The sequence below is a fragment of the Lygodium microphyllum genome, chromosome 8 (assembly GCF_053477565.2).
Source record: "Lygodium microphyllum isolate KBCC chromosome 8, Lygodium_microphyllum_v1.1.10, whole genome shotgun sequence".
Lineage (NCBI taxonomy): Eukaryota > Viridiplantae > Streptophyta > Polypodiopsida > Schizaeales > Lygodiaceae > Lygodium > Lygodium microphyllum.
In genome coordinates this window covers 128,430,474-128,445,285 of record NC_141142.1, presented here as the reverse complement: position 1 = coordinate 128,445,285, position 14,812 = coordinate 128,430,474, and positions in this window count along the sequence as shown.

The following is a 14,812-nucleotide window of genomic DNA, read 5'->3' as shown; positions in this document are numbered from 1 at the left end:
AGGAAGACCAGGGATGTTTTGAGAGCACCGCAAAGTGAGCCTACTTTGCGCAGGTCTACCAGAGCTAGGTATCCTGTGGATAGGCTGAAATATGATGGATTTACAGCCATTCACTATGCTTATATAGTCAAAGTGATACAAGAACCAGAACCCACTTCTTTTGAGCAAGCCATGGGGAAAGAAAAATGGGAGAAAGCCATGGATGAAGAAATGGATGCCTTGGAAGCAAATGCTACATGGGAATTGGTACCTTTGCCTAAAGATAAGAATGCAATTGGTTGTAAGTGGGTTTATAAGGTAAAGCACGATGCAAATGGTTCTGTGAACAAATACAAGGCAAGATTAGTAGTCAAGGGGTATGCACAAACATATGGCATTGATTATGAGAAAACATTCAGTCCTGTTGCAAGAATGGCAACCGTAAGAGCAGTCATTGCTATGGTTGCATCAAAGGGATGGTCTTTACATCAGATGGATGTAAAGAATGCATTCTTGCATGGTGATTTGCAAGAAGAGGTCTATATGGAGCAGCCACCAGGTTATGTGCATGCTATTCATCCTGAGTTTGTTTGCAGGTTGAAGAAAGCCTTGTATGGCTTGAAGCAAGCACCTAGACCATGGTCTGACAAGATAGAACAGTATCTTGTCACTATTGGCTTTCAGATTTCCAAGGCATATTTCTCAATTTATGTGAGAAAAACATATAAAAGTATTATGCTGCTTGTCATTTATGTTGATGATTTGATTATCACAGGTGATAGTGATGAAGATATCCTTCATGTGAAAATGCTATTGAAGCAGAAGTTTGAGATGAAGGATTTGGGAGAGCTGCGTTATTTCTTGGGCATTGAGGTGATTAGATCACCAAGTGGGATATGGCTCTTGCAGAGGCAGTATGGATTGGACATGCTGTCCAAATATGGAATGACAGGTTGTAAGCCTATTTCAGTTCCTTTGGAGCAGAATGTGAAGTTGAGCACAGATGCAGGTGAGCTTCTCGAAGACCCTACTATGTACAGACGCATAGTATGAAGTTTGATTTATATGACTATTACCAGGCCAGATTTGAGCTATGTTGTTGGATTGGTAAGCCAGTTTATACAGGCTCCAAGAAAACCGCATTTGGATGTGGCTAGATGCGTACTCAGGTATGTGAAGTCCATATTGCAGTATGGACTATTTTATGAGACTGGGGTTCAGATACAGTTGCATGGATACACTGATGCTGATTGGGCTGGTAGTATTTCTGATAGATAATCTACTAGTGGATATATGTTCTCTTTTGGGAGTGCTGCAGTCACTTGGAGCAACAAGAAACAACCTACAGTTGCCTTGTCGAGCACAAAGGCTGAGTACAGGGGTGCAACAATGGCTGCATGTGAGGTAGCTTGGTTGCATAAGCTACTTTATGATATGCATCAGTCTATAGATGGGCCAGTTGTCATTTATTGTGACAACATGAGTAGTATATACTTGGCAAATAACCCAGTATATCATGCTAGAACAAAGCACATTGAAGTGCATTATCACTATGTGCGAGAGAGGGTTTTAATAGGTCTTATTGATCTAGTTTATGTCAGCACAGAGGATCAGGTAGCTGACATATTCACGAAGGCATTGGGCGCAGAGAAGCTGCGCAAGTTCAGAGACCTACTTGGTGTGCAGGAATTGGGATTGAGCTCGAGGGGGAGTGTTGAGATATTGAGCTCCACTCGTGATATGCCAGGGTGACCGTTGTGCATTTATGCCACCGACTTGTTAGTTACAGATGCGGTTGGTACACCGCCCATGAATAACAGCTAGATGACAGCTATCCTTATCTACTCTAGTTCCTGGTTCAGTTAGTATGCCACCTTAGTTAGTTGAGTTTAGTTTGAGACCCATATATAGGGTTCTTCTGTTTCTTTGTAAGAGAGTTCTTTTGGCTTACACAACTAAGAAGAGGAAAACTGTTTTCAGCCTCCACCTTTGTGTGTATTCCCCCATTGTGCAAGTGAGAGAGCTACAAGTGAGACTCCTCCTTCTCTCCCACAATCTTGACATTCTTCACATCCATTTGCTGCAACCTCCTAATCTATGCCATATGTCTGGGCATAGCCTTTTGCAACCAGCCTAGCTTTGTACCTACTAATAGAACCATCTACATTGTGCTTAATCTTATAAACCACTTATATCCAATAGCTTTCTTGCCCTTCGGCAATGATACTAGATCCCAAGTCTTATTGGCCTCTAATGCAGCCATCTCCTCATCCATTGTTGCATCCCAATGAGTATGACCAACAGCATTCTCAAAACAAGTGGGCTCAACATCCTCAACTAGTTTCACCATATAAGCATAATGGTGAGCTGCATAACCTTCAAAACCAAATCTTTTAACAAGGTATCTGACCCTGCTAGATCTATGTACCACCGGATCACTCAACGGAGCCTTTACATTAATATGAGCTCTCTGTACACCTGGTGTCCTGACAGAAGGAATGCCAAGCTCATCATCCAAGCTCTCTGAGCCACTGGAGTCTCCATCAAGAACTACATCAATGCCATCTGTCACTTTATTATTTCCTTTGTCTTTACCTGTAGTGCTACTAGATGCACCTGAAGATGTAGAGCTACTCCTTAGTCTCTCAGACCAAGGACTACTGGATGATGTCTCTGGTCCACTAAGGGTTCGTGATTCTTGCTTTTCAACCTACACATGAGTGTCATGATCATCATGATCATCCAATGCATCACCACTAGATACATACCAACTGCTCATTTCATCAAAGATAACATCCTTGCTCACTCTGAACTTACATGTGACAGGGTTATAATAGCGATACCCTTTCTGCTCTAAAGACTATCCAATAAAGACACATTTTTCTACCTTTGGATCAAGCTTCTTCCATAGATCATCAGGCACATGAACATATGCAACACAGCCAAATACCTTCAAGTGCGATACATCAGGCTTCTTGCCAGTAAAGCATTCTTCAGGTGTCATCCCATGAACTGCAGCTGTGGGAGTTCTATTCATAATGTAGACAGCAGTATGGACAGCCTTAGACAAAAAATGCTTAGGCATATTCTTTTCAGCCATCAAGGCGCGTGCAACTTTTGCAATATGCCTATTTTTCCTTTCTGCAATCCCATTTTGCTATGGGGTATACCTGCATGTGAACTATCTCTTTATCCCATGAGACCTTAGAAAATCACTGAACTCATTCGAGAGGTACTCTCCCCCTCCATTTGAACTCAAGCACTTTACTTTCAAGCATGTTTCTCTTTCAACTGTAGCCTTGAAAATTCTAAAGTGCTCAAACACTTCACTCTTTTCCTTCATAAAATATACCCACAGCTTTCTAGAACAATCATCAATGAATGTGACAAAGTATGAACTGCCTCCAAGAGACACATTTTGTGTAGGCCCCCAAATATCTATATGCACAACATCAAGGATATTTTTGCTTACATCTATGTCATGTGAAAAGGGTTGTCTTGCTTGCTTACCAAACTGACGTGCTTCGCATACCTTATGAAATTCTGCAACTCTAAATGTAGGCAAACCTGTAACCAACCCTTTGGACTGCATTAATTTCAGCCTTTGTACATTTGCATGTCCAATGCGTTTGTGCCAAATTTCAATATTTGCAACAACACCTTTTCTTTTAGCATACATAGTAGTATTCATTCCAACATCCAGAGTAAACATACGTCCAACTCTACTTCCCTTTGCAACCAACCTGCACTTGCCATTAAAGTCTTCTACAAAGCAGCCCTTTGCATTAAATCTGACTTGTAGCCCTTGCTCTACCATCTGACCGACTGACACTAAGTTCTTTGTAATAGATGGCACATGTAATACACCTAAAAGACTCTTTGTCTTACCGTCATGCAAGGACAAGGAAACTTTTCCAATGGGTGAAATTGGGTGGCATGAATCATCACCCGTCTGCACATAACCTATATTTTGCAAATCCTGTATCTCTCCAAACCATTCTACATGGCTGGTCATATGATTGGATGCACCTAATTAACATACCAAACATCATCATGTGTTCCCTTTCCTGTAACAGCATTTGCATATGTTGCATAACAAACAGACGTTCATTTTTATCTTCATTCTGTCGTGAAGATGATGCATAGTTTCCTTGCTGCAACTTACCACTACGAATATCATCTTTTTTAGCATAACATTGGGCTGCAATATGACCTGTTTTGCCACAGTAGTGACACACAATACCAGAGTTGTTAGAACCTCTGTTCTGCCATTCACCTCTTCCTCTAAAGCTCCCCCTGTCTCTAAAGTTATCACAACCTCCTGAAACCTGCATATTGCCAAATTTTTGATTCAATCTGTTTTGCTGGTTGTTACTACCACGTCCTATACCACGGCCTCTTGAAGAGAACCTGCCACATCCCCTTCCTGAACTGGAGTAGAAATCTTGGACTTGTTCACCACTTCTTTCAGATGTCTCACTCTGCATGTTGATCTCTTCAGTGATCATAAGGGAGACCAACTCATCGAAATCTGGAAATCGCTTTTTGACATATACAGAAGTTACAAAAGACTTCCAAGCCTTTTCATTGTTAAGTCCACCCAAGGTAGACGACACCAAATCATCATCATCAGGCATTGCATCAATCGCTGCCAAGGCATCTGCAATGCTCCTTACCTTCAGTGCATACTCATTGATAGACATCTTCCCTTTCTTCAATGTATTCAACTCTTGCTTGAGTTGAATCTTTCGTGCCTTTGTATTTACGGAAAACATACTTTCAAGTATGGTCCAACCTACATAGGAATTCTCTGCATTTCTAATATGTCCCAGCATATTATTGTTAATTACTGCAGACAGCCAATACATGACCTTTTTGTCTTTTGCATTCCATTCCTTCCGTGCCTTTGTCTCTTCTACAGTTGGAGGATCACTCATCTCCGGCTCCTTTTCTTCACCTGAAACAAACTCGTAGAGGCCTTTTCCAATAAGGAAGTTCGTGACACGGAACTTCCATGAAGGGTAGTTGTTCTTGTCGAGCTTCTCAATGATGGGGTTTCCACTGTTCTCTGCCATTATCACAAAACTAATACCAAAGAGCAAGCAAATCTTCTGCAACCCTCGACCTGTAGTACACAGCAATACACCAGACAGCCTTTTTCATTGTCTGCTCAACATTACATGCAATCTGCAACCAATTTGCAGATAAACCTTGTGTTTATTCGCTGGTAAACACCTTTAAACTTATAGATCTAAAATCTGTAACCTGTGCACTTATATACAGCAGACACAGTCGAAATTGTAGGGTATCTCAAACTATTGTCCGTAACCTTGCGAGTCTAAAACGGGGCCTGAAATGACCTTGGATGGCCAAAATAGCAGCGGAAATAGCCCTAAAGGGCTTATCTGCAGAATACATAGCACTCTTTACACACACCAAATCTCACTGCAATTTGAGATTTTTGCTCTGCCGTGCTTCCGGTGCCTCCACAGGCACTGTCCAAGAGAAGAAGTAGAGAATGGAAGAGCTTTTTACCCGTTGCTTGCTTGCTCGAATCCTTGGCTCATCTCCTTCGCTTTAGCCTTCAAAACCAACCTCAATTAGTGGTGCAGCTTTGATACCATGTCAAGAATCGCGTGGTGGGGGGACTTGCTCAATGATGCTGCGCCGAACACACATAGAATGCATAAGGAGAAGCTCACTCAAGAGACAAGAAGAGAGATGGAGGCCAAAACGTTTTCTTGCTGGTTTCTTCTTCTTCTTCCATACTCTTTTCAATGTACACAAAGTATAGATAAGATACAACGTAAAGGAAAGTGGCCTATTAAGTCAAACAATGCATAACCAGCTACACTAGTCGATTGCTGGCGCTATAACTATGCCAGCTGTAAATAGGTGTAACAACCTGAATATAATAAGTAATGAGCCAGTGGTGGCCATGTGAGAGTCATAATAACCACCAATATGCTAAATGTAGATATGTGGACCCATCTAACCAGGTGGTCCATCATTAATGTCCGCATGTGTTGAGCTTGTCATCTCAACAAACTGCCCAACAAAAATCAAGCTCTTCTTAATGGCAAGTACATACCTTAAATCATGAAGAATCAATTCTTGACTATTTTCAAGAGCCAAGTCTATGGTGCCCATTCCTTCAATATCACATGCATGGTTATTCCCTAGGTCGACTTTCCCAAGGTTACTTGTTGCATAAGATGAAAAACACTCCAAAGATGGAGTTACATGAAATGAAGCACCACTATCAACAATCCATGATTGTGACAAACCATCATGAGCAGATAACAAGGCATCTATCATATCCCTTTTAGTGATATACATGCCTTCCATATCATAGCATGTGTATTTGAAGCTACAATCAGCAAATCAATATCTTTATTTTCTTTTATCTTCTCAATAACAGTATTAGATACTACATTTGCCTACTTTGGGTAGAGCTACCATCATTCTCATTCTTTTTTCCTTTTGCATTAACCTACTTCTTATTTTCTTATGCCTGTAGGGGAGCTACGGAGCTCTACCCCGAGACCTACGGACCGCTTATTGATCAAGCGTTTCAAGCCAAGCGGCCATGGCTACCTCTCACATAGCCGACGCGCAATGCCTACCTTGTGGGTGTAGTGAGCTTACCTTGATGCTCGATCGAGTTCCCTCCTCTCTCTCACATTCCGGTAGCTCCACGATCCTTGTGGCAAGCTCAAGCAACCTCAATCCCTCTCCGTCAAGCTCCATCCTCCATAGCCGCGCGAGACAAGAGAAGAGAAGAAGGAAAGGAAAGATGAAGAGAGAAGATGGGGAGCTTCTTCTCCACGATCTCTCACTCACACACACTCACTCCCTCACTCCCTCACACTCCCTCAATCCCTCACTCAAGCACAAGAAAGAAGGTAAGAAGCAAGAGAAGAAGAAGAAGCTTTAGCCACACCCAAGAATGAACTTCTCATTTACTTTTGAACTTTATATACATGCCCCACTTTTTGGGCGGTCATCCCCACTTTTTACATGGCTGGCCATTAGCCTAGGCCCTCTTTTCCTATTTCCAACCATTCTAGCTTATCTCATTCCCACTAATGCATACAATTGGCACGGGAGTGAGCCCGCTGCTCTTTTTACAGGGATTCGGAAGCACCTTCATATTTAATGGCTTGCTTTTACTCTTTTCTTTTCTTGAGGCGACATAGTCGTTCAAATTTTTAGAGTCTGACCTCCATCCAGGACGCTTTTTCCTTTCTTTGTCCTGTGCCTTCTTGGTTGTCTCCTTTTTTCATTTCTCTCGCACTTCTGCTCCATTTTTCTTTCCTCTGTGCTGCAGTAAACATTACCCCCCTCCTAGCAGAGTACCAGTCCCATGGCATTGGGGTGGGGAGCAGCAGGGTAGTTGGGATTGGTGCTAAGTGGAAATGGCGGGTAGATGACCAGTGTTGAAAAGGCGGCGCTGCGATGAGAGATGGTGGGGTGTTGGTTCTTGGTGATTTGGAGAGGTTCCGGCTTGCTTTGATTTGCAAGAAGATGCTCGGCCTTGTATCACAGTTGGAATTTGTCGTCGGTGATGACTGCCAAAACCGAGGCTCCATGATCAGTTGAAGAACACATGGTGCCAAGATGTAGCCAATGGCAGTTTGACGGAGTTACGAACAGCCTGCAAGAGAAAGTTGTGCACTCCCTAAGGGGGTATCTGTCTCACGGTGAGGTGTAAGTGCATGTGCAGTGGAACTGGGAGGTGGGTCTAACCTTGGGCAAGCCCTTGGTAAAGCCTCACACTTGAGGACCCAATTCATGCATTGTTGGAGGTGTAGTGTAGTGCAAAGCTTAGGGTGATAGGTTTGAAAGTCCTACCCTTGATGTGTCCTAAGCGTGGAGTGGGGAGAGGGGCTAGGAGTAATCCCTAGGTGCCGTGAGCAAAGTGTATGCTTTTTTTTTTTTGGAAGGTGTTTGGCTAGTGCCGATCACCATCAGTTGAAGCGCGGGGAGGTCGCAAGCATTGGGATAGAAAGGCACGGCTTTGGAGATATTCTTTAATTGCAACTTGGGCCTTCAGAGGTGTGGATGACAAAAATGGGTGGTTACACCTTGTGAAGCGGGTGTCATTCATGTTTTCTAAGAGCTCCAAGAAAAAGGAGGGGAGGAGGGATGCTCTCATCATTAATCGAGTCATGGCTCTATTATCGATGCCTAGATTGATGTCAAAAAAGAAGGGGGGAGGTGAGCTTCTTCAGCGGTAGGCTTTTGTAGTGATAGGAATTTGAACAACCTAAGATAGTTGTAGGTGGTTAGGAAGGCAAGATCCGAGGCAGGAGGAGAAGTCCGCGAGGAAGCGGGTGATGGATGGAAGAATATCTTGTTGTCTAAAGACTAAGCATTCCTCGGGAGTTTGGGCATTTACATTATTTTAGGAAAGTCAAAATCCCCATGAATGGCACGGTCATAGTCCACTCCATGCCGGTAGGAGTAGGGCATGGGGGAGGGGTCATTTCGCTTCTCGGGGAGTGAGCTGCAGAAGGCGGTCTAGGCATCAAAATTGGTGTCCCAAATCCTCCGCCGCCACTTTGGCTATGCCTTGTAGCCTTGGACGGATTTGGGAATCCGATTCACCTTGTCCTGCCAGTAGTCTGCAGGCTCCTGTCTCCACCGAGTCATAATTAGGCTCCTTTCTTCCACCCAACGGTTCACTAGGTCATTGGCTAGCTCCTTGATTTTGGATAGGATACTGAGCAGCAGCACCCGGTTCAGCAAGCGTGGGTAGGAGAAGGACATCTCAAAAGGCCTCCTATGAAACTCCTGGTCATGCCAGATGACCAATTCATGCGGCCAATCAATGGGGTTGGGGTCCCTTTGTAGTGGTACTGGTTCGTCAGAGAATTGTTTTGGCAGTGACCGGGCTCTACGTTGTGCATCCTCTGCCAGCTCCTGTCTCCTTCTTGTGGTTGCCACAATGTGCTCCGGCATGTGGGCATCTTTAGTCTCGTTTGGTAGGAGGTCTGGAAAAGGGGAACTAGGCGCTTTCCGTAGTTCCTGGTCGGCCTCTTGGTCCAAATCCGGGCCTTTCTTGGTATCCTATTCGGCCATGGCTGGGATTGTTTGTGATGGTGGTGCGGGCGGCTCCTGCTCTTTGGATCCTAGGTCCTTGAGCTCAACAGTGGAGAGGCCAGCACTGCGCAGGTAGCTGAATTGTTGTTCCTTGGTGAGTCCCGTGTGCTGGCGGGAAGCTCCTGTTCCTAAAGACTGTACCTTAGCGCCCAAGTAGTCAATTCCAATTTTCTTCTCACCCTTTCCACTGAGTCATTGCCCTGTGCTTGGATGACATGGAGCACGGTGCTAAGGAAGGATTGCCTTTGTGCGTGGATGCATACATTGGTTGCTTCAGCTCTAGATTCGGCAAGCACTCTCTCGCACTCTGCCACCACCAAGCGCTCCATTGATTGCCTAATTGTGTCAAAGTTATTTGCTTCCCAAGTGTTGGCCCTTTCATCCATCTTTTGGCGTTCCTCTTCCAGCGCACTCGCCAGTGTGATCATCATCTATTGTTGTTCGTTCGTTTAAGCCCAAAGTTGATGCCACTCCCTGGACTTCCGAGCCAGCTCTGCTTCGGCAATTTCCTTCGCTTGAGTTGCGATACTGAATTTATGCTTTGCCTCATTAATTCATTTTGATCTCTCCTATGCTAGCTACTCATGGCTCTGGATTTTTGCAAGGTGCAGTCTCCGTTGCATGAAGGCCATGGCCATGAGGGCCTCAGTGTTTTCATTGGTAGCTTCCAATGGCCCTTGCAGCTGTTGTACCTCCTGTTGTTGTTCTTGCACTTTCATTGCAAGGGTTGTGGACCAGCCCTGTGCCAGGAATTCTATCTCTCCTTCTAGCCTATTTTTTGTTAGAAATGCGGGATCTAGAGCATGACATAACCGGAAGCTATGGAGGATGGAAAGAGAAGTGTAGACTCATGATGGAATGGACACTGTTTGTTACACAAGTGAATTAGGTTCCAAGATTGAGACTTGGACTCATAAACACAATCTTGTGTATGTGGACAATGACATTGACACTTTACTGAAATGAAAAGAGTACTACCATTACATTAAGAAAGGAAGCAAGTACAATGCTTTATAGGAAAGTAGGAAACTGCAGTAGGCACCATTGTGCATATGGGATAAGTTAGCCTGCATATCCTTGACCCTGAGACTCCATACAAAGAGGCTGTTTGAGTGTGATTGCTGATTCTCAACACCCCTCCTCAATCACAACTAGTAAAGGCACAAAGTGTGTAGAGACTGTAATGAGAACCACCTGCAAAGTGTGGGCATACCACAGACATGGCAAAACACCAGAGGCTATCACAGAAAAAGCTAAGTGTGGGTACCATAAACATGGTGGACATCCAGAGGCTGTAACAGGGGCCTCACAAAGTGTACAGGGACTGTAATGCCAAGTTACATAAGGAGTTTACAAAGCTTATGGCAGGAAGCATTAGGGAAAGGAAATACAAGGCTTTTTAAAACAGTCTATCAGAATTATGAGAGTATAAGGACTGATGAGTCTTGTCCTTCCGATCCTGGTGGTCTTCATCTTCTTCTTCCTTTGCTTCATTTTCTTCTTCTTCTTTGACTGCGACTAGATAGGCCTTTTGGGATCTCTTTCTTGCGTGGCAGAACTTCTCGGTGTGTCCGGTCCTTTTGCAGAAGTCACAAAAGAGCTGATCTTTCTTGCCTTTGTACCTGTTGCCAACATATAATGCATGCTCATCTCTAGAGGTACTTGGTTCTTCTTTAGTTTTTAGCTTCTTTTCTTCTTCTAACAGTGATGCCTGGATATCAACAAGTTCAGGATTTGGCATGTTGATTAGAGTTGTTGATACATTATTATATTCAGGAGGCAAGCTCTTAAGTAGAACACCGATGCAAACATCTTCATCCATTTTAATGTTGATTCCTGCAAGTTGGGTTAGGAGTCCTTCCATGTAATTAAGATGTGTGGCAAGTGATGTGTTGGACTTCATTTCAAGCCTGAAGAATTCAATTAGGAGACCATACTTTGATGATTTAGATTGTGCACCGAACAGGGTGTCAAGTCTTTTCCATGTATCCTGTGAGGTCTCACAGTTATCCACGTGATGGATATAACTGTCATCTAGCTCCAATTTGATAATGGCCTGGGCTCTGTCATCATTCTTTTGCCAAGTAGTTGCAAGGTCCGCGTCCCGCGGTTTCTTCTCTTTGCCATTTGTGATGGCCCAGAGACCCTTCTTCATCAGGATGAGCTTGATGCGGGTTTGCCAAGTGTGGAATCCGACTCCTTTGAATCGAGCATTTGGTGAGTCTTTGCCCATGTTAGATTTACGGGAACAGTAGCAAATCAACTTCAGACTTTATTAGATTTGAGCAACAGAAGAATTGATTGAGAGACACAAGTGCTAAAAAGCACTAACTGAGTGTCAATGAATACCAAATCTGCAAAAGTCTTTTACTCCAAGTGATCTTCCCCTTCTTGATTTGATGCTGATGCCTTCAGATCTGAGTGACAGTACTTTAACGAACTTCAGAGAGTATTGCTCAGTGATTAAAATCACTGTTGATAACTTTAGTGAGAGACACAGTGAAAAATGTCAAGATTTTGAAGCTTTTGGCTATGGTGGAATTAGGGTTTCTGAGACAGGGGCCTGGTTTTTTGCTGATTGCAGGAGCTACAGTGGATCATTTTCAAAACTTTTTACATGTCTAGGAAGCTTATGTCATGGGCTATCAAAGCCCCATGGAGATTGTCCAGATCGCGGGCTGTACGGTGCACACAGAGGCCACAAATAGAATCGGCACAGATCTGGACAACGACAGTGAATTTCTGCAATGTTGGAGCCAGGGAGCATCAATGTCATCGATTATTGTGCCAAGATGAAGCGCCTTGAGCAGAGGAACAACTCTCCAGAAGAAATCGTGGGCTGAAATGGCCTGGTTGAAGAGTTATGGAAGCTCCAAGCAAGGTAGGTCCTGTCTGGCTATGGCAGACACAGAGCAGAGATTGGGGATTTTCACAATGCTGAGCTCCAGATGGTCCAATGTCCTGGATTGATGTGATACATGGAAGCTTTATGAGTTGGGGAATACTTTTCCAGAAGGAAGCTCCAAGAGATTTGACCTGTGGAGTGAGATATAAGGAGTTCAATCTGACAGGGTGCTGCTGGCTATGGCTGCCATGGAAGCTTCAGTGAGAGTAGAGTTGAGAAAAGAAGTCATACACTGACACTGAGCTGGATGGAGGTTCAGAAGAATCAAGAGAGGCTGGAGAAGCAATGCCATGCCCAACTGGGCTCTGATACCATGTTAGAAATGCGGGATCTAGAGCATGACATAACCGGAAGCTATGGAGGATGGAAAGAGAAGTGTAGACTCATGATGGAATGGACACTGTTTGTTACACAAGTGAATTAGGTTCCAAGATTGAGACTTGGACTCATAAACACAATCTTGTGTATGTGGACAATGACATTGACACTTTACTGAAATGAAAAGAGTACTATCATTACATTAAGAAAGGAAGCAAGTACAATGCTTTATAGGAAAGTAGGAAACTGCAGTAGGCACCATTGTGCATATGGGATAAGTTAGCCTGCATATCCTTGACCCTGAGACTCCATACAAAGAGGCTGTTTGAGTGTGATTGCTGATTCTCAACATTTTTCTCCTTGAGCTCATACTGAAGCTTTGCCATGGCGTCCCCCGCTCGGTTCACCTTCTTGAGTTGCCAATAGGCCGTACCCCTCTAGTCTGGCCGTTCTTTGCTCTAGGTCAGCATAGTGTTGCACCAATAACTTTAAACTCCGTTGCTCGGCCATCAGGTTCTGTTCTTCATCCTCCAGCCTCTGTCGTAGGCGATTCTCATTGTCCTGGGCCTCCTTCTTCTTCGCCTCCAAGTGGTCTTGTAACGCGTTGACCTCCCTTCGCCGATTAGCCTCTTGCTTTGAAACTTTGAGCTTTAGGGCTGCCAAGGTTTCCCTTTCTTTCTCCACCTCCAGTAGGGCCACCTTCTTTTCCTCCTTTTTCGCCTCCAGCTGCGCTAAGAGCTGGGCCACGTAGGCGTCGTAATCTACTCCTGGTGACAAGGGAATGGGGGCTGTGGTGGTAGATGCTTCGAGTTTTTGCCATTTAGGGTCTTTCCTGGATTCAGCATCAGCGATGGCAGGTCATTTTGTGCCAAGTTCTGGGACAATCTCTACCACCTTACTGACGAGCATCTACATCATGCTCATCAGTTGGGCCGTGTCCGGAGAAGGCATGGGCTGTGGGGTACTTGGGGTGTCTGTTGGCATCGGCACAAAGGAGGGAGGCAGGGGATGTAATGGTGACTTTCCCTTGCCTGCGGTCATCGGGGCTGCCCTCGCGCTGCCACTCGCTTCGGCTTCATGGTGAGGACCATAGGGGTTGATTTCTCTTGGTCTGTGAGCTTCTTCAACAGACCTGCGAGTGGCCTCAGTCAACTCGGCCAGTTCCTTCATGCTCAGTTCGTAGGCTTCCTCTTCCGCCCTTCACTGTCGTTCCTCTTCTGCCCTTTTTGACTCCTCTTTAACTCTTGCGAGTTCTTCCTCCTCCTCCTTCTGCAGTTGTTCTTCCAACCCACATGACTCTTTTTGAGCCCTCTTCACCTCGGCTTTCTCCCTTTTGCTCAGTGTCTTTGCCCTCTTTTGGCCCTTGTTGTCCTTCGTTTGCGTTTGAGGCCCAGCCTTTTGCGGGGGTGGTACTTCAGGGTCCCCTACATTATTGCTAGCCGTCCTTTCACTTGAGACTTCCTCCTCTCGACGTGGTGAGTCTTGGTGCTCAATCTGTTCTCCTTCCATGCCAGCACCCTTAATGGCCTCGTCGATGATTGCTGTAAGTATGCCTCCGTACCTGATCATGGAGGCCTTGATGGCAGGTTTTTTCCTCGTGGATCTCGTGGTGGAGGCTGGGGAGTCCCCACCAACTGGCGTTGCGGCGGGGGCTAGAAGGGCGATGGAACTCTTTATAGTCTTCTGGACGAAACCGTTCCAGTCCAGCTCCTTTGGGACCTCTGCCACAATGCTTTCCAGCAGTGGTACACTGATCCTGTTCATGAGCGCATTGTACCTGTGGCTGGAGAAGAGAGAATGGATCATTTTAGCCTGCATCCTTGTCGCTGGGTCTGGAATGTCGGCTAGACTAATTCTATCAACTGTGTGGACATCTTTTTTTTTTGACTCCCAGCATGGCATATACGTCCCTTTTTGGGTGTCTTTCCTTTTTGGGCAAGAGTCCCAGGGCTCTTTCGACAGTGGCAGCATCAAGGGGTACCTATACCCGTCTTTCTTGATTACCTTCCCTTACCATGACCGTGCTACAGATTCGTTCTTCATTGAAATTTCTCAAGAACTCTGCGCACATGCTGTAGTCGACAGCCTACCCAACTTTCTCTACATAATTTTGGAGGCTGCATTTGTTCACCAACTCTCTTACAGCCGATTCCTCTGAGATAGCCTCATCCAGGTTCATGGTACGCTTGAAAGTAAATTGGTTGAAGCCCTGTGTTTCGATACTGATTCCATATTTTGTCATCTCTGCTTCCGTTCTGTCCTGCCATGGTATGTGCCTGTCATTACCCCAGTCAACATTAGAGTTATGATTTGATTCATTCCTAGCATATACCAAGAAAAAACATGTGCGCCGGTTTACTGGGTAGATTTTAGGAGATGGAATTTTTTTAGCAATAATTAACAACCAACATCTTTTCCTCCTTGCTTCCTTTCCTCTTTTGAATTTAGTAGAGCATTGTTAGCCTTCACCCTTTTGTTACCTCACTCGGTCATCGTCACTGGCTC